Source organism: Agelaius phoeniceus, chromosome 10 (genome assembly GCF_051311805.1).
Source record: "Agelaius phoeniceus isolate bAgePho1 chromosome 10, bAgePho1.hap1, whole genome shotgun sequence".
Lineage (NCBI taxonomy): Eukaryota > Metazoa > Chordata > Aves > Passeriformes > Icteridae > Agelaius > Agelaius phoeniceus.
The window spans coordinates 20068897-20084434 of record NC_135274.1 but is presented as its reverse complement, the minus strand read 5'-3'; the positions used below and the strand labels follow the sequence as shown (position 1 = coordinate 20084434).

Here is a 15538-nt window from a genome sequence, read left to right as displayed (position 1 = left end):
ACTTTGTCCAGCTGGCTGCTTATCGGACTCAGAGGCCTCTGGAGGGTGGAGAAGGTTATCTCCTGCTCCAGCTGCCCAGTGCCATGGCAAGGTCACACCATGGGGGTGGTTCCTTTGCCTTGTTCAAAGGTACAAATCTCTGCTGAGATGTCTCACTGGGATCTGTCAGTGTGATCCAAGGACTATGAGAGAGACCCAAACACTAACTGGGGGCCCATTGAGTTTTTCCTTTGTTCTTTGATCACTTAACATTCACTCAATATGGAAAGGTGCTTGTTCTGTGATGCTTAATTTAATAATGGATTTTTAATGAAATTATTATTTTGTTAAAAATTGTTATATCTGTCTAGGAAAAAAAGATGAAAGTGGGAAACTAAAATTGGGCCGGTATCATCAGCATTAAGCTAAAGCAAAAGTTAAGACAGTCCACATACTGAGTGAATACAAACCTGAAGAATTTTTTAATCTAAATATATTTATAAGCTATTGGTAAATCGGGTCTGAATTAAATTATCAGATCATCAGTTCCAAAGACTGACTATAAACTTTAAATAGTTCATTATGAAGTCTTTGATTATAAATCCTAAAGAATTTAATCCTGTGAATCTGGAACTCAGAAGTTACTTTAATATTTTGATAGGGAAATGAAAAAACCTTTAGTACCTGAACAATCTCTGAGAAAGAGATTGAGTTCTCTTTTCAGTTCCTCTGCAGTGGCTAACACCTTCCTTTTCTCAAAAGTAAGCCTAGCTAACTATTGTTTCAGGCTACTTAAAACTTATTGCAAAGTTTTCTGGCACTTTTCCCAGCTGAACTCCAATAGCTTTTAATAAACAGACCTGACTGCATTTTCAAATCCTAAAATTAAATTAAAAATATTTTGGATGTCTCTCACCAAGGAAGGTAATGATAAAAGCAAGTACAGGAAAAATCATATACTGAAGACTGCAAAAAATTTTCAACTCTCTCCTCTGTTCCTGTAGTCTCTTGGAAGAAGAAGTGAAGCAGTCACGGAGCCAAGAGGTGGAGCAGGTACTGTGCCCCTCACTCGGGGCTTTTTCCACAGCCCAGAAAGGAGCCCATGCACAGGGGTGCTCGGGCTGCTCTGGGGCTCTGCCAGTAGATGTGCTGAGTTTCTATTTTCTGGTGAATTCCAGGTGCCACCTGCACTGTGAGGTGTGTGACAAGCTCCCTGTCCTTGGCAGCCCTGCACAACTCCATGGTCACAAGCCAGTGATGTGTTGGAGATCTGAGTTTTCTGAGGATTAGGCACAGCTTAGGGACAAGTGCCTGCTGGGAGGCTGTTCCAGGAGACAGTGATTCCATGGAAATAGTAGTTCCTGTTAAAGTGAGAGTCCTGTTGAACTTAACACTGTGGCATTAATTTGGCCAGATGTGTATTTGCACATCTGCTGTAGCCAGATTCCCAGACAAAACTGTTCCATGGGTAGGATGAGAAGGCACAGTGAAACAGGGGGGTGTATCTGCCACCTGGGCCAAAGCTCTCTGTCCCTCCTCTGCTTTGAGTTGATCCCTTCAAGGCTTGGACAACTCTTGACAGCAGAGATCCCATTAGATGGTGCCAGTTAATGGTGGGATGAGGGCAAAGACAGCTGCTGCTTTCTCCTTAGTATTATTAATACATGCAGTAATAGTAGTGTTATTTTCTGCCCACCATTATTAATTTGTCAGGTGAATAGCAGCTACATACTGCAGGAGACCAATCTGCAGGGTTCATTGTTTTATTTCCTCATTATTGCAATGACTTTGAATACTTCTTTAAAAGGAAGTTCCCGTGCCTGAGGCCATAATGCACATACCTGCTGTCTGACCCACTGTGCAGTTGCACAGAGAAAGGACCAAAGACCTGTTCTAGAAACAATGCCTTGGAGTGGAGCAATGCAGGAGGAGGAATGACACAAGAAGAATGTGTGTTTTCTCTGGAGAGGAAAATGCATTAGGACGCAAACATTTGCTGCATGTGCATGAGTGCCTGTCTCAGTGACACAAAGCCACTTCACTGAAGTGCTCTCTCAGCCTGGGAGGCACCAGCATCAGGCACAGACCTAAACTACCTCTTGCTTTGTGAACTCCTGCAATTCTCAGGTGTGGAGGTGCCTTAATTTACTGAAATGAGACAATGGCTGAAGATGCTGAGAAGCACTGGCTGAGATTGTCACAGAACCCTTGCAGCAGAACCTGGTTTCTTTGAAATATTCTCCACCATTTAAGTTATTTTTCCCCATACTTGGGGAAAAATAACAGGATCATTCCTGTGATTTCTAGCACATAGTCCCTCCCCTAGTGCATACTCTCACCGTGTAGGCTACATCATAAATCCTAAAGAAGGTGATTCACCAGCTCCTTGGACTGCCCCTGGCAGACTTTCTCTAAAATTAGTGCCTTGGAAATATCACTAGGAGCAGGGAAATTCTCCAGCTAATATTTGAATAAAAAAGAGATCTTTGCTTAATAGCATGTGAAGGTTATGTAGTGAGGAGCACTTTTCTGCAGGTAATGTAAACTGATCCTCAGTATAAATGACCATGGTGAGATCCTTCATTAGAAGTCCATAAAATAAAGATAACACAGATAAAATGATATCAGGAAGATAAAGTTCCATTTGGGTGAAAGCACTGTGCTGAAACAAATAATCTGTCATATTGATCAGCATAATGCTTCTGACAGAACTGTTCTGCTCCTTTGAAATCCCCTTCAGCTGCTTTTTGCTGTTGTGGGATAATGCAGAGCTGGGCTGTGAGGAGCTGTGAGCTGGATCTGCTTTACAAAGCCCTGTCCACATCCCCCTACTCCTGTCCAGCTGCAGGCTGTCCCCTCTGCCAGCAAGCAGCTCCTTCCTCTTTCACACAGCACTCAAACCTCACCTGGCACAGCTCTCCTGCCCTGTCTACCCTGCCTGAGCATCCCCTTCCACCTGCAGCAGCTCCTTGCTCATCTCCTGAGAGTTCCCCATCACCTCCCTGTGTGAGCAGCCAGACTCTCCCCACGGCTGACCAGGCAGCTCCATTCCCCCTGAAAGGCCCCATTGCTACAGACCCCATTTTCTGTATGCATAGGCAGCTGCAAAGGGTGTGGGCAGGGAAGGTGAATGGCAGGAGCTGTGGTGGGAATACCTTATGGACTGATACCATAAGAGCTGTGTGCTGGGCTGCAATGCACTGAGTGCTTTCACGCATGGAAAATGAAATTGGCCTTCTCCAACTACAAGTCAGATGTAACCTGACTGAGATGACGATCTTCTTCAGTCCATGTAAACATCAAAAACTTCATGCTTTGAACTGAAGAGCTCAAACCTAGGAGAAGAAAAAATGTCTCAGCATTTCATGCTGAAATCAACTGTTATCTTTGCAACATGAACAAGCTGCACCAATAACACTCTAAGCTGAACACGCATATTCTCAGTTTGGTTTTGCTGATAACTAAAAATTAACAATTCAACATAAGTCTTAATGTAGGCATGTGTCTGTCTGGCACGTGCAAGACTTTCCTCCAGTAGCTCCTCTCTCTTAATGCTGCAAAAATCAGTAACACCAATGACTGATTGAGCAGAAAATACCTTGAACTTTGGAAGAGTGACTTGGCACCTGAGCCCTACACAGCTTCGAAAGGACAGTACTCCCTTGGAGCTTACCAAGTCTTCTCTCAAAGGTTACATGACAAAATGTCACCAGAGCCTTCAGAAAGAGTATGATCAATCAAAGTATAATTAATTTTCTGGTTTATGGTATTTCTACTTTGATAAGGGGATAGGCAGATTAGGTTTTTCCATTAAAAAGTTAACCCTTTATGTTCAGTCTTATCTGTGGCATTTGAATTGGATTTTACTTCAGCTACTTTTTCCAGACTCAAATAGATGAGAGACCATTTTTTTTCACTTTTTTTGTCTTGTCAAAAGAATTATATACTACATTTCATGTATACAATACATGTATACAAATGTATTTGATGAAACTGGGTAGATGATACAAGCTGAAATTTGAAACAGAGAAGTCTTGACTAACTGAAAGTAAATGCATAAAATATGTATGCACATGATGGAACACTGGAAACACAAGTTCTAACTACAGTTTCAGCTCCAAGGTTATGGTGTCGGGTCTTGGGTTGCAGGTTTTCCAAGCCCAGTGGCACAAAAAATATGTCCTTTGCTTTTTTTTTTTTTGCAGAATCATTGACAGACAGCAACAATACATCTACTCTATACAGAAGAATATGTAGAAAATCAAGTATGAAGTGTAATCTCATTATCAAAGAGAAGACAAAGCTTTGATGTCAACAGGAGTCCTTCTGTAGACTTTGATATAGAATTAATTTCAGTAATCTTAATTATTTTGCCCCAGTCTTAATATCTTTATTGCACCACTTTTCCTAAAAGAGAGCAAACAGTTTGGGGATTTTCTTTTCTTTCTTATTCAATTTTGTTTTGGTTTCAGTGGGAGTATTTGGTGTTGGTTGAGTTGCTGACAAAGAAGTCCTGAGGGACAAGAGAGGATGTGTGTGTCTTGGAATGTAGATGTAGGTGGCATATTGGCCTTATGATGGATGCAGAGAATTGAGGAGTGATAATTCACCCAAAATCCCCAATTGTAATATTTTGATGTATTATGACAATATAATCTTGTGTATTAATAACAGATTATAATATGTATATTTATAGGGTAGTATGTTGCCAGATGAGATTTGCTTATGTAAATTGTGCTACCTGTGTTTGAAACTGATAGTGGCTGTGACTTAATGGTGCTCCAAAAAGCACATTGTAGCTTCAGTCTTAGGTGGAATTGTGTGTTTGAAGAAGTCTCTCAATGTTTATTTGTTTCCTCCCTATTCTCTCTTTAGGATTTTTAGAAAAATGTATTTCCTCCAAGAACTCTAGTCTCCTAATTTGGTGATATACATTTCATTTAGCTGTGTGCCCCTTTATGCAGTCTTGATTTATTGTGTCATTTTCTTCTGCCTCACAGAACAGGGATGAGTGAGCAAGAACCAAAACTTTTCTGAAAACAGCAAGAAAGGCTTTATTATATAAAGCTTAAACAGAAAAGCAAGAGTGACAGGATTTCCATACAACTGAAAGATTATCTTCTTTAAATGTGTAACTCGTGTTTGCTCTTTATGGGCAGATTGTTAGACTGTATGTTCAGCTCTCTCATGAGGCATTTAGGACTTCAAATGCAATAATAAATTAATTTGAAAGATAGAGACAATAATAAGAGATTTGATTTCAGACCAGAGACGTGAAACTTTTGTGGAATTCTCAAACACTAAAAAGCATAAATGACAGCTTTATTTACTTGTGTAAATGAGCCCACCAAGGGAGCAAAACACAAGATCAACAGTGTTAGGAAGAGCAGCTCCTTTTTTCCTCTCCAGAGAGATGTGCCTTTCATCAGTGTTATTCCAGCTTTCCTCCACGTCACTTGGCTACCCCAGTCCCCTGAGAGGCCAAAGCAAGGGCAAATGAGAGCCCTGGTGTGTGCAGGCTCCCTCCTCCTGAGATAACCCAGGGCACTCCTGGACACAGGACAGGGCAGCTGACGCCCATCAGCTCAGAAAGGAAACCATTCGTTTACTCAGAGGCCAACACAAAGCCACCAGATGGGAACAGTTTTCTGTCACTGTCTCTCAAGGCTGGAGCACAGCTCTCCAGCCTTCTGTGACATCAATTTTATGCTGAGAGCACAGCAGTCTCAAAAAACACTGACGAGCCATTTACTTGTGAAGTATAAGAAACATCTGTCAGAGGCTGAAAGTGTTAAAGAAATGCTTAACTGTACATTGAGTTGGCAGAATCTTAGGCTCAGACTACAGGAAAAAACATTAGCAGTAAAAGTCCACAAGATTTATCCTAATTTATCAGATTACTTCCTCAGAAAGTCTCCTTTTGAACTGCTCTTCAACAGAAGAACAAATGTGTAGACTTCAATGCTTAATAAAGCTAAAAGCTTCTCCCTGGGGTAATTGAAATTTTTCTATCAAAGGGTAGATAGACCTGGTTGCAGCTGCAACAAAGAAGAAACATATAAAGCCAAGTGGAAAGCAGTTAGACAGCATTGGTGGTGTAGGACCATTGAACATGGTCTTGCTAATTGGAATCTATAGCACAGGACATTCAACTACATGCTGGGCAAATGACCCTGAAAGTTTCAAGTCTATCTAGTATAAAAAAAAAAAAGTTCAGATGTAAAAATAATCATAGGAATGATGGATTCTGTATCCTTGAATGGGCATAACCAACCAGAGATCTGGGTAACTGGCAAATTTCTTTTTTAAATAAGGCCCTTTGAGTCCCATATATGCATCTACTTTCACAAGCATTTCAAAACCCGTCTTCTAATAATTTCACACAGAGCTTTCAGAGCAGCAATGTTCAAAAGAATGAAAGTAATGAAACACAGCAAAGTTTTACATTTTTATTTCTGTACTTTGGGAAAATTCCTATTGAAGACAGAAGGCAGTTCAAATTGGAATTGCTTTACTGCCAACAAAAATGTGTGACTCTTGATCTAACGAAAAATTAGAGAGATTGAAAAGCAGAAGTAGACTTAGGAAAGATTTCAGTTACAGCAGGATGCAGCCCTTATTGCATTTGTAGTTCAAACTGTGATCTCTAAGAAGATCTAAATTGCTCTGGAGTGTGGAATTTAGGGTATTTGAGACTTTATTTTCTCAGAGGAATAAGTATGGGTAGCTAAGAAATGAGGTTTTATTGTCACACATTTAGAAAACATATGTCACTTTAATTTAAAATAAAATGTCATTTAATGATGAAAATGTTACATTCTCAAAACCCTTGTCATGCGAATATAAAGTTGTTCAAAATGGTTTCAAGAAGTGGATATTTTAATTTTTTTTTTGAAGCTTTCATTCCAGTAAACTGATTTGGATTAGCATACTTTTATTTTATACTGGAAGAACTGTTGTACTTGTGATTTGTGATTATTAGTATGTAACAACTTTGAAATAGTTGTTGTCACATGCTCTGTACCTTTGTGAGCACTAAAGTATTTCTGGGAAGTGAAACAGGTTCAACAGCAAAAGCTGTTATTACACTGACACAAAAGGGTGTCAAACACTGTGTCTGTGCTTCAGTGCCCCTCAGGGGTGAAAAACCCAACTGGGAGGTGGAGAATCTTACCTTGGGTGCAACACCACATTATGGGTTCTTCCCATGCAAACATCACTTCATTCCAGCTTATTGCAGTGCCTTGATGGGATGTGGCATTGACTGGGAGCTACAGACACGGGCACATAGTTCAGAGAGTGAAAGAACTGCAAGCCAATTCCTGCCCCAGGGCAGCAAAAAGTAGATTTTAACTTGGATGTTCAAAATACCAGTTACCATTATGCTGGATATGAATTAATCTTATGGGTCTCTATTGTTGATGTTTGCAACCATCTCTTCTACCATTCTTTTTTAGTGAGAAAAAGCATGTGAATATCACAAGTGACCATTGTGTATTCTCATGTATTCCCCAGAATTGTTCTTTCTCTTGATTTCCCTCATCTATCACTCATTTTAACTAGCCACCTCTCTTACTTCATCTTTTTTATTTATCAAGCACTTTTTCATGAAAGCCTGAATTTGGAACTTTTCTTCCACTGTCATTTGAACTTTTCTTTCTTCTGTTGTTCTTTTCCCTCTATTCTTGATTTTTTTAATCATTTTTCTCCTTCTTGTTTCTTTTCATCCATACTTCATCCATTTGCACTAATCCTCCTCAGCCCCTCCATTTGACAGATCTAATGTAGTTACAATAAGCCACTTCTTTTCCACTGTCTAAAGCAGCATTTTAAATGTTGAACAGAGGAATTCCCTTCCAAAATCCAGCAGGAAAAGTCCAGGGCTGGACACATCACTCCACGGAGACAGAACAAAACAAGCAGGCACATACAGCTGTGGTGAGAGCAGGTCAAAGCAATCTCAGCTCTTCAGGCTCAGCTGATGAGCCTATGGCAACAAATCACTAGTGAAATCACGTGCTGCAGTGTCTAATATGCCAGACAGCCAACAGCATTTGGCATCAGAGCATCAAACAACTGAAAAAAGGATGTGGAAGCATGCCAAAGGCATGAAATCCTGAGCACTCATGCAATAATTTTACTGATTAGATCAAAAGAATGGTCAGTTTGGCTGTATTTATCAGAACTGTCTATTTTATCACTAAAGAAGCTTAACGAGTTCCCTTTTCCATCTCAACAGCCAGGCAGTCTGGGAAAACACTATGCTATTAATAGAATGGTATTTTTAGAAAGATGGAAAAAAGAAAGAGTCCAGATTTTATCCCACCCTCTTCAATGGCATCTGTGATACAACTGCAGCACACGCACCAGAGGAAGGTCACCTCAGTTGAAAGAGCATTTACAGAAGCCACAGGAAACATTTGAACTTCTTGATAACTCCCTTCACTGGGCTGCTCTCTGTTCCACACTGCCTCACCCTGTCTATACCAGCACAGATGGGCTTGAGGAAACCTAGATTTGTGTGATGTGAGTTACCAGCTACTTCTTGCAATCACCAAAATGTGCATGTTTAATCCCTTACTCTGACTGTTAGTATTTAATTTCTTAAATCAGTGCCTATGACCAAAGTAATAGAAAAGGTTTCCCTGTTTTTTTGAGGGAGCTGAATGCAATCCATATCGGAGAACAACTGATGCTGAGATCCCAACACTGACATATCAACATTCTACTACTTTGTTTGTAAAATGCTTATCTTTGCTCCTGGGGGACCCAGGCTGTGGGATCTCAGCACATCGTTCCCGATGTCCAGAGATGCCAGGAGAACCCTTGGGGGGTCTCGGAAATCCTGGAATGTTGCCAAAAGTGTTTGGTGGCTTGATTTTGATCCATCCACAGAAGTAACAAGAGTTTGAGGACAAGAGAATCACTTTAGAGTAAAAGGTGTGAAAGGGACACATTTAGAGGGTGAAATATAAACTTTAAGGTTTTTGGTACAGGGGGGTTATGGAGACAAGATGGAGGGATCAGGGCGTGTCTTGTCCTTCTTCTTTCTTCTTCTTGTCCTCCATCTCCTGTGGTGATGTTGGCACTTGGGGATTGGTTTCTGGTGAAGGTGCACTTGCTAACATGGGTGAAAAGCATTGGGAAATAAAGGTAAATATTGTGTACGTAGATTTTAGTATAAAAAGACATGACCGCCCCGTGGGTGGTCAGAGAGTGCCTGTGACTGCTTGCAGATCAGACCTCTGTTGGGCAGACAGAAAATTTTGTAGATAAGAAATAATAAACAACCTGAAGACCGAAAAGCTGAAGAGTCCAGACTCGTCCTTTGAATCGCGTGCCACCCAAGAACCACCCTGCCCGTGTCGGGGCAGAGACAGACAGCCGGACCCGACACCAGGCTTTGTATTTATCAACAGTTTCTTTACATATGCACATAATGACAAGCATACAACAAATACATACATATGGAATTTATGTGTATACGTATAATATATATCTGTTGCTCTGCAGATGGGACTTTTCAGAGAAACCAGAAAATACATGTACACAGAAAGCTTTACATTGTTGTTGTGCCAACAAATTTGAAGAAAACTTTCTTCTCAACTCCTTTCTTTCCAGAGGAGCACAGATTAAGCCAACTATTAAGTCATTCTTATATCCCTTCCATTTGGATGATAAATAAACACCTGTCTAAGTACTTTGCTGTACCAAAGCCTTCAAAAATAGAGTGTGTCAAGACAGAAACCTGCTTTCAGAACTCTCAACAGCAGAGTGCCTTCAGCTAACAACTGATCTCCTTCTGAAATTAATTATTTTGTGCTTTAGATTACATCAGGTAATCCTCTAGGAAAATATATGTTTTTCAGTTTGTTTGCTGAGTTTCACACAGATGCATTGTTAACATCTTCCTACCTCTAAGTTCTCTCTCTTCCAAACTGCATTTTTTCATTGGGATTGATGTGCATCCCTTTGCTGCTTCAGGTACACCTTTGTTTAAGTGCAATTGTTTCATGTTTTCGTGCCCTGCAACACTAATTTTCTGTACCTCAGATCATGTATTTATGGTAGCAACATGTCCACTGTCCACCCTCTCTCACAAATTTTGCTCAAGGCTTCATGGCCTCTTTTTTAGAGCAGGCCCTGAATTTAAGAAATGAAATACAAATACTGAGAACCAGGGATTAAACATGCACATTTTGGTGATTGCAACTCATACCACATAAATTTACATTACCTGAACCCCTGCTCTGGGTCCAGTCCCACAGTAGAAATGCAAATATCTCTTTACATGACACTGACACTAAAACTTGACCCAGGTGTCAAGTCAAAACAAAGTAGTCTGGACTTGCCTGAGAACCAAACAATGACCAAAAGTGGATCAGTTATAAAGAAAAACATAACTTTCCTCTCCTGATTTCCACTGAAAGTATTCAGAAGACAGAAATTATTTGGGTTTTTGTGGGTGTCAAGAGCGATAGGAAGGATATAACTCCTAACACTTGTAGACAAGAACTTTTGTGCTTGGACACCTGAAGTTAATTATGTGGCAGGTTTTCCCACACCATTACATCACCACAAGTGCAGAGGAGTGCCAAGGTCCCTCTGGAGCTCACTGCATTTACTTCCTGGCTTGGAACAAAATCAGGCACAAGGTTAGCTTGGACCAGCTGCATCCACACCAGCATGCAGAAGAGGGAGATGCAAAGTGATAATGAAAATTAGCAAACCAAGCCAACCCCATGAAAAGTTGGACTGTGAGTGGATGAGCTCCCACTCCTTGCACAAAGTCCATTAAAGAGCAGTGTTCTCATTGGAGTTCATTAAAATTTCATTGAAATGATTCTGCAGTTTCTTTGCACGGTGCCAGGATGAATATTGAGTTTACAGCAAGCATTGTCTAGTGCTTCTTGTTGCTTTTAGAATGACATCAAACTTTAATTTTATTTTCCTTACTTTCCTGTGCAGCTACTGACAAAAATGGGAAGACCAGTAAAGCAAAAAGTAAAGCAATGGTAAGGCAGAAGTTCACACTGTTTTTTCACCAGTGTCAAAAAACAAGGTTCATATGTTGTCATTCAGAGTGAAATTACTTTCACATAGTAGTTTGTTGCCTGGATGTATATATTTTTCTTTTTCTGAAAATGCACATTATCTTGTGGACTTTGAACAAATGAAACCTGAATGATATTGCTCAACATTACTTCAGCATAAAAACAGACTGTAATCAAAACCATTTTAAATACTGGTTCCTGATCCCTTCTTTATATAATTTAATTAGCTCAGTGACTTTTTCTTTTTTAGACTGCAGTAACAGGAAGTAGAATACAATAGCAAATACCTACTGCATTCTGTGGATTCTTAACACCTTTTGTCCTTCTAAACACAGATTTTTTTAACCCTACACCTGCAAATCATTTTAAGTTCATTTGGTCTCCACAGATAAATGTGAGTGCCATCAGCTATAATACACAAAAATAAATTGGCTTCAGAGGTTTTTTCCCTTTAAAGGGAGGTGTAAATGATTGCAAAAGTTCATTTACAATAATAGAAACACCTATGATTTATTCTTTCTCTGATTTCCATACCAGACAGAGGTATTAAAACTGAACTGCACAAAAATGTTTTTACATATACTCACTTAGCAACACCTTTTGTGGGTCCTATTTTCAGAAGTGATGTCTGCTTACAGCAGATGTGGCTGGACACGGATGGGGGGTTCAGCAAACCTCCAGACAAAAATTCATTCACTGAAAAGGTCAGGAATGCAGTTGTGAAAGGCTGATGAGAAATGGTAGAGACTCTTCAGCTAATATTCAAATAGGGCAAAAATCACAGTGAAGTATAAAACAAAACAATCAAACCACAAGCTTTTCCAAAGGAGTTTTCTACAAGTACAGGCCCTTTATCGAGCCCAACAGGATGATCTGTATCGAGGCCATATGTCTCTATACCACTGTCCCTCCACAAGAGATCAGATCCTCTGTTCTACTCACACAGGTTTACTGGAAGTAATTTTACTTCCTTCTGCCACCCAAGTACAATTCATAGAACAAAGAAATGATACACATAAATGAGCAAACTTGGAAGCAGGTAATTTTTCAAAAGAACTCCTCCAAGACTTTTGCTGAGTTGGAATGTGGTTTTGTCATTTGTTATTGTCACAAAGCCAACATGATCTTAATATTTCAAACCTGCATTGTTTGTCACCACTAAGAATTAATGATGCATAATAATTTACAGAGCATGCTCCCTGTTTCCTAAGCTTCTGCTAAGGCTGGAAGTCTGTGGATGGATGCCTCTCATAGTCATCAGCCTTCTGCCAAAATTTCAGAATGAGCAATGGAACCAAAAAGGTTTTTACCCACTTAAAGGCGAAGCTAGATTAATTTTTTATCATTATTTTGATTTTTATGGCATGAGTTGCTAAGTGTCAGCACTTCACGGAATGGAATGTAAGACCCAGTTTCTTATATTGTAAGTGAGAGCATAAGCATTTGAATTTAGTTGACCTTAGGTTTTGACTATTTTTTTAACAAAATATGCGAAGACAGGATGGTTCTGGGTTTTTATTTTACTGAAAGGTAGGAAATGTGCTCAGAAAAACAGAGAAATTACCCCTGTTCTGTATCAGAAGAGGCACTGAAGTTATTTGGCAGGAAAATAACTGATAGTTTAAAACTACAACATTTTTTTAAAACAAACTTTCAGGCTATTAGTAGCATAAGAGGAATATCAATGTGTGCATTTTTTCACAACTAATCTTACTTTAAGAAACCACTATTCTAAATAGTTATGTTGTTGATTTCAGTGTTGATTTCATTCTTCCCCAAGTCTTTGAAAATAGCTAAAATTTTTCTGCTTTTGGCTGCGGTAAACATTAACAGTCTTATGTCAGAAGGTCCCTGAATGACAATGCCAGTGTGACCTTCAGTTACACTAATGATTCCATTAATTCATGTATGAACCAGAGCATACTCAATATTGATTTAAAAATTGATAGTGATAGGAATCTAAAAAGGCCTGTGTATTTTTCCTACCTGGATAACAGCAGATTTTGGAGAAAAAGTCACTATTTCAAAATATGAAAACTCTGCTATGATACTGTTTCACTGTGAGTTACATTTTCAGTGGTTTCATGGCTTTTTCCTGGACCCTCTCTAATATTCCACACACTTCCTGAATTTTAGAAAATGGCATTTGGAAGAATAGGGGTGTGGGTTGGTTGTTTACTTGTTGAAATCAATGCTTGCAAAGTTTCTCTCTTGAAAATTTGGTTTATATTGCTCACGCTATAGCATCATCATAAATGTTTTTTCCATCCCAAATAAAGTAGGCAGGAGTTACTAACTTTCATTAATTCATTCTGAAAGGCTGTTCCTGAAATTTTTTCAACCTCCCATTGTAAACTTCTTTCCAGACTAAGTTGATTAATGGTCAGTCTATACATTTTGGGGAGTCCTTTTGGTCTTTTACAGCCTCAGTCTCTCATAGATCATTATCCCTCTGTGTGCCTTGATGTATTTGAAGGATCCTAATCCTTTGGTGTTTAATCTTCACCCTTCATTTCGCTCACTCAAATTAGGGAACCCTTTTTCTGCTCTTTCCAACCAAGGTCCCCAGGATACAGGATCTTGCAACTTCTGACTTAGTGTCCTTCAGGCATGATGCAGCTTGCATCTCCTGAGCTGTGGAGGTTTCAGAGAGGACAGAGAATGGTTCAACCACATTTACCCAAAGTATTTCCTGGACCACATCAGCTCTAGGAAATGAAAGTGGCAGTTTCACTGCGGGTGTTGCAAAATGAAACCAAAAAGTGAAACGAAAATGAAACCTTACAAAGTCTCGTGAAAAAAAAAATATTAAGTAGCTATTATCAAAGGAATTATTGAGTTTTTGAATCTGGATCCAACCTTTTCTTGTTTCAGTAAATGTTTAAAGCAATTTAATTTAGTAGTTACTCATAATTTACATTCAGTGAAAACTAAACTTAGAACAGATTCATTATCTGGCTGATGTGCTGCAATGGCCCACAACCTGCTAAAGCCTTTTTCTACCCCCATTTAACCCAGGCACAGTAGTCTGCCTCAAAATTAACATGTAAACAACCCTGTCCCTTTAGCCACTATCATCCTCACACTTCCAGAAAAACAAACGTTATCAGGCAAATTCAGATGCAGATTGCATTTGCTCAAGCCAGTCCTCATTATCACTAAAGCCCAGAACTGTCCCTGAGTTCTGCAAATGTGGACACCCAGGCACCTCACACAGTTCTGGAGTAATTTTTTTTTTTTATCCACATCCTTTTTTTTTATTTCTAAGGTCAGCAGCTTATGCACAGTTTATTTGTGGTTTGGTTTTTTTAACCCCAGACACCATTTTTTAGCAGTTGACATTGATACTCTGTGTCTTGGAAGCCGAATAAAAGAACCTCAGTCTATGCAATCTTGAGGCGATGAAAACTTTAGGCATAGAATTTTTGTTTGCTTTATATTATCTGGTTCCTTTATCCTGGAAAATCCTGAGTGGACTCTGCCAACAGGAAAGGAGGTACCTTTCTTCAAGAAGTGCTCTCTTGCCCATGTGTGGCCTTGGCACCATGAACAGAATAAGTTGTGGGTAATTTTTAAAGATTAAAATAAAATTTAGAATAAAAGGTACCCGCCAAAATTTATGCGGAATATTATTCAAGATTAGGAATATTCATGCACACAGCATGGGTAAAAACACTGATGCTGTTGAACTCATGTCTTTCCTTCAGTTATGGCACATCAGGATCACAGAACCATAGAAATGCTGAGCTTGAAAAAGACCTCCAAGATCATCAGGTCCAGCCATCAACGCACCACTGCCTTGTTCAGCACCAAACCATGTCCCCAAGTGCCACCACTGCACAGTCTTTGACCTTTTTGAGCAGTTGCACCTCCTTACCCAGTACCCAGTTTCTCAAAACTTTTTGGCCTTTATGGTCCAAAATCCTCACTTATCTGACAGATTTGGTTACAAGCGGCACAAAAGCAAGATTAACATGAAGAAACTGAAAATGAAAATATCTCATGGATAAAATATCATCATGGACTCCTGGCCATTTGGGCCTGATGCCCAATGGGAAAGATCAGCTGAATGAGCATTTGAAAGCATTGCTATTGAAATGGCCTTAGGCTGAGATGAGAGATTCAGATTAGATATCAGAAAAAAAAAGTCAGGGTTAGGATAGTCAGGCATTGGAGTAGTGGTCCAAGGAGGTGGTGCTCACCATCCCTGGAGGTGTTTAAGAGGTCCTTGGATCTGGCACTGGGTGATGTGGTCAAGGGGTCACAGTCCTAGTGCTGGGTCCATGGTTGAATTTCATTATTTTAAAGGCCTCCTCCAACCCAAATGACTTGGTTGGTTCTGTATTTAAAGCTATTGCAAAAACTCATGGATTTGGCACAGGTACAGGCCGTTCATCAGGCTCTGCGTGACTAAGCTTATGTGAGCATCCAGCTCACAGCACAATTCGCTCCCCAGTGTGTTGGGAGGGCCAGCACATCACAGGCAGTGTTTATTTTTTATTGTT

General features: G+C 39.7%; 1 long non-coding RNA gene across 1 annotated transcript; it reads left to right on the top strand.

The window, feature by feature from the left end:
- Window positions 1-623: 623 nt before the first annotated feature.
- Window positions 624-5964, top strand: LOC129124388 (uncharacterized). The gene is made up of 4 exons (XR_013183577.1): window positions 624-903; window positions 984-1032; window positions 1158-1176; window positions 4185-5964. It is a non-coding gene; the product is annotated as an uncharacterized LOC129124388 (long non-coding RNA).
- Window positions 5965-15538: the final 9574 nt, after the last annotated feature.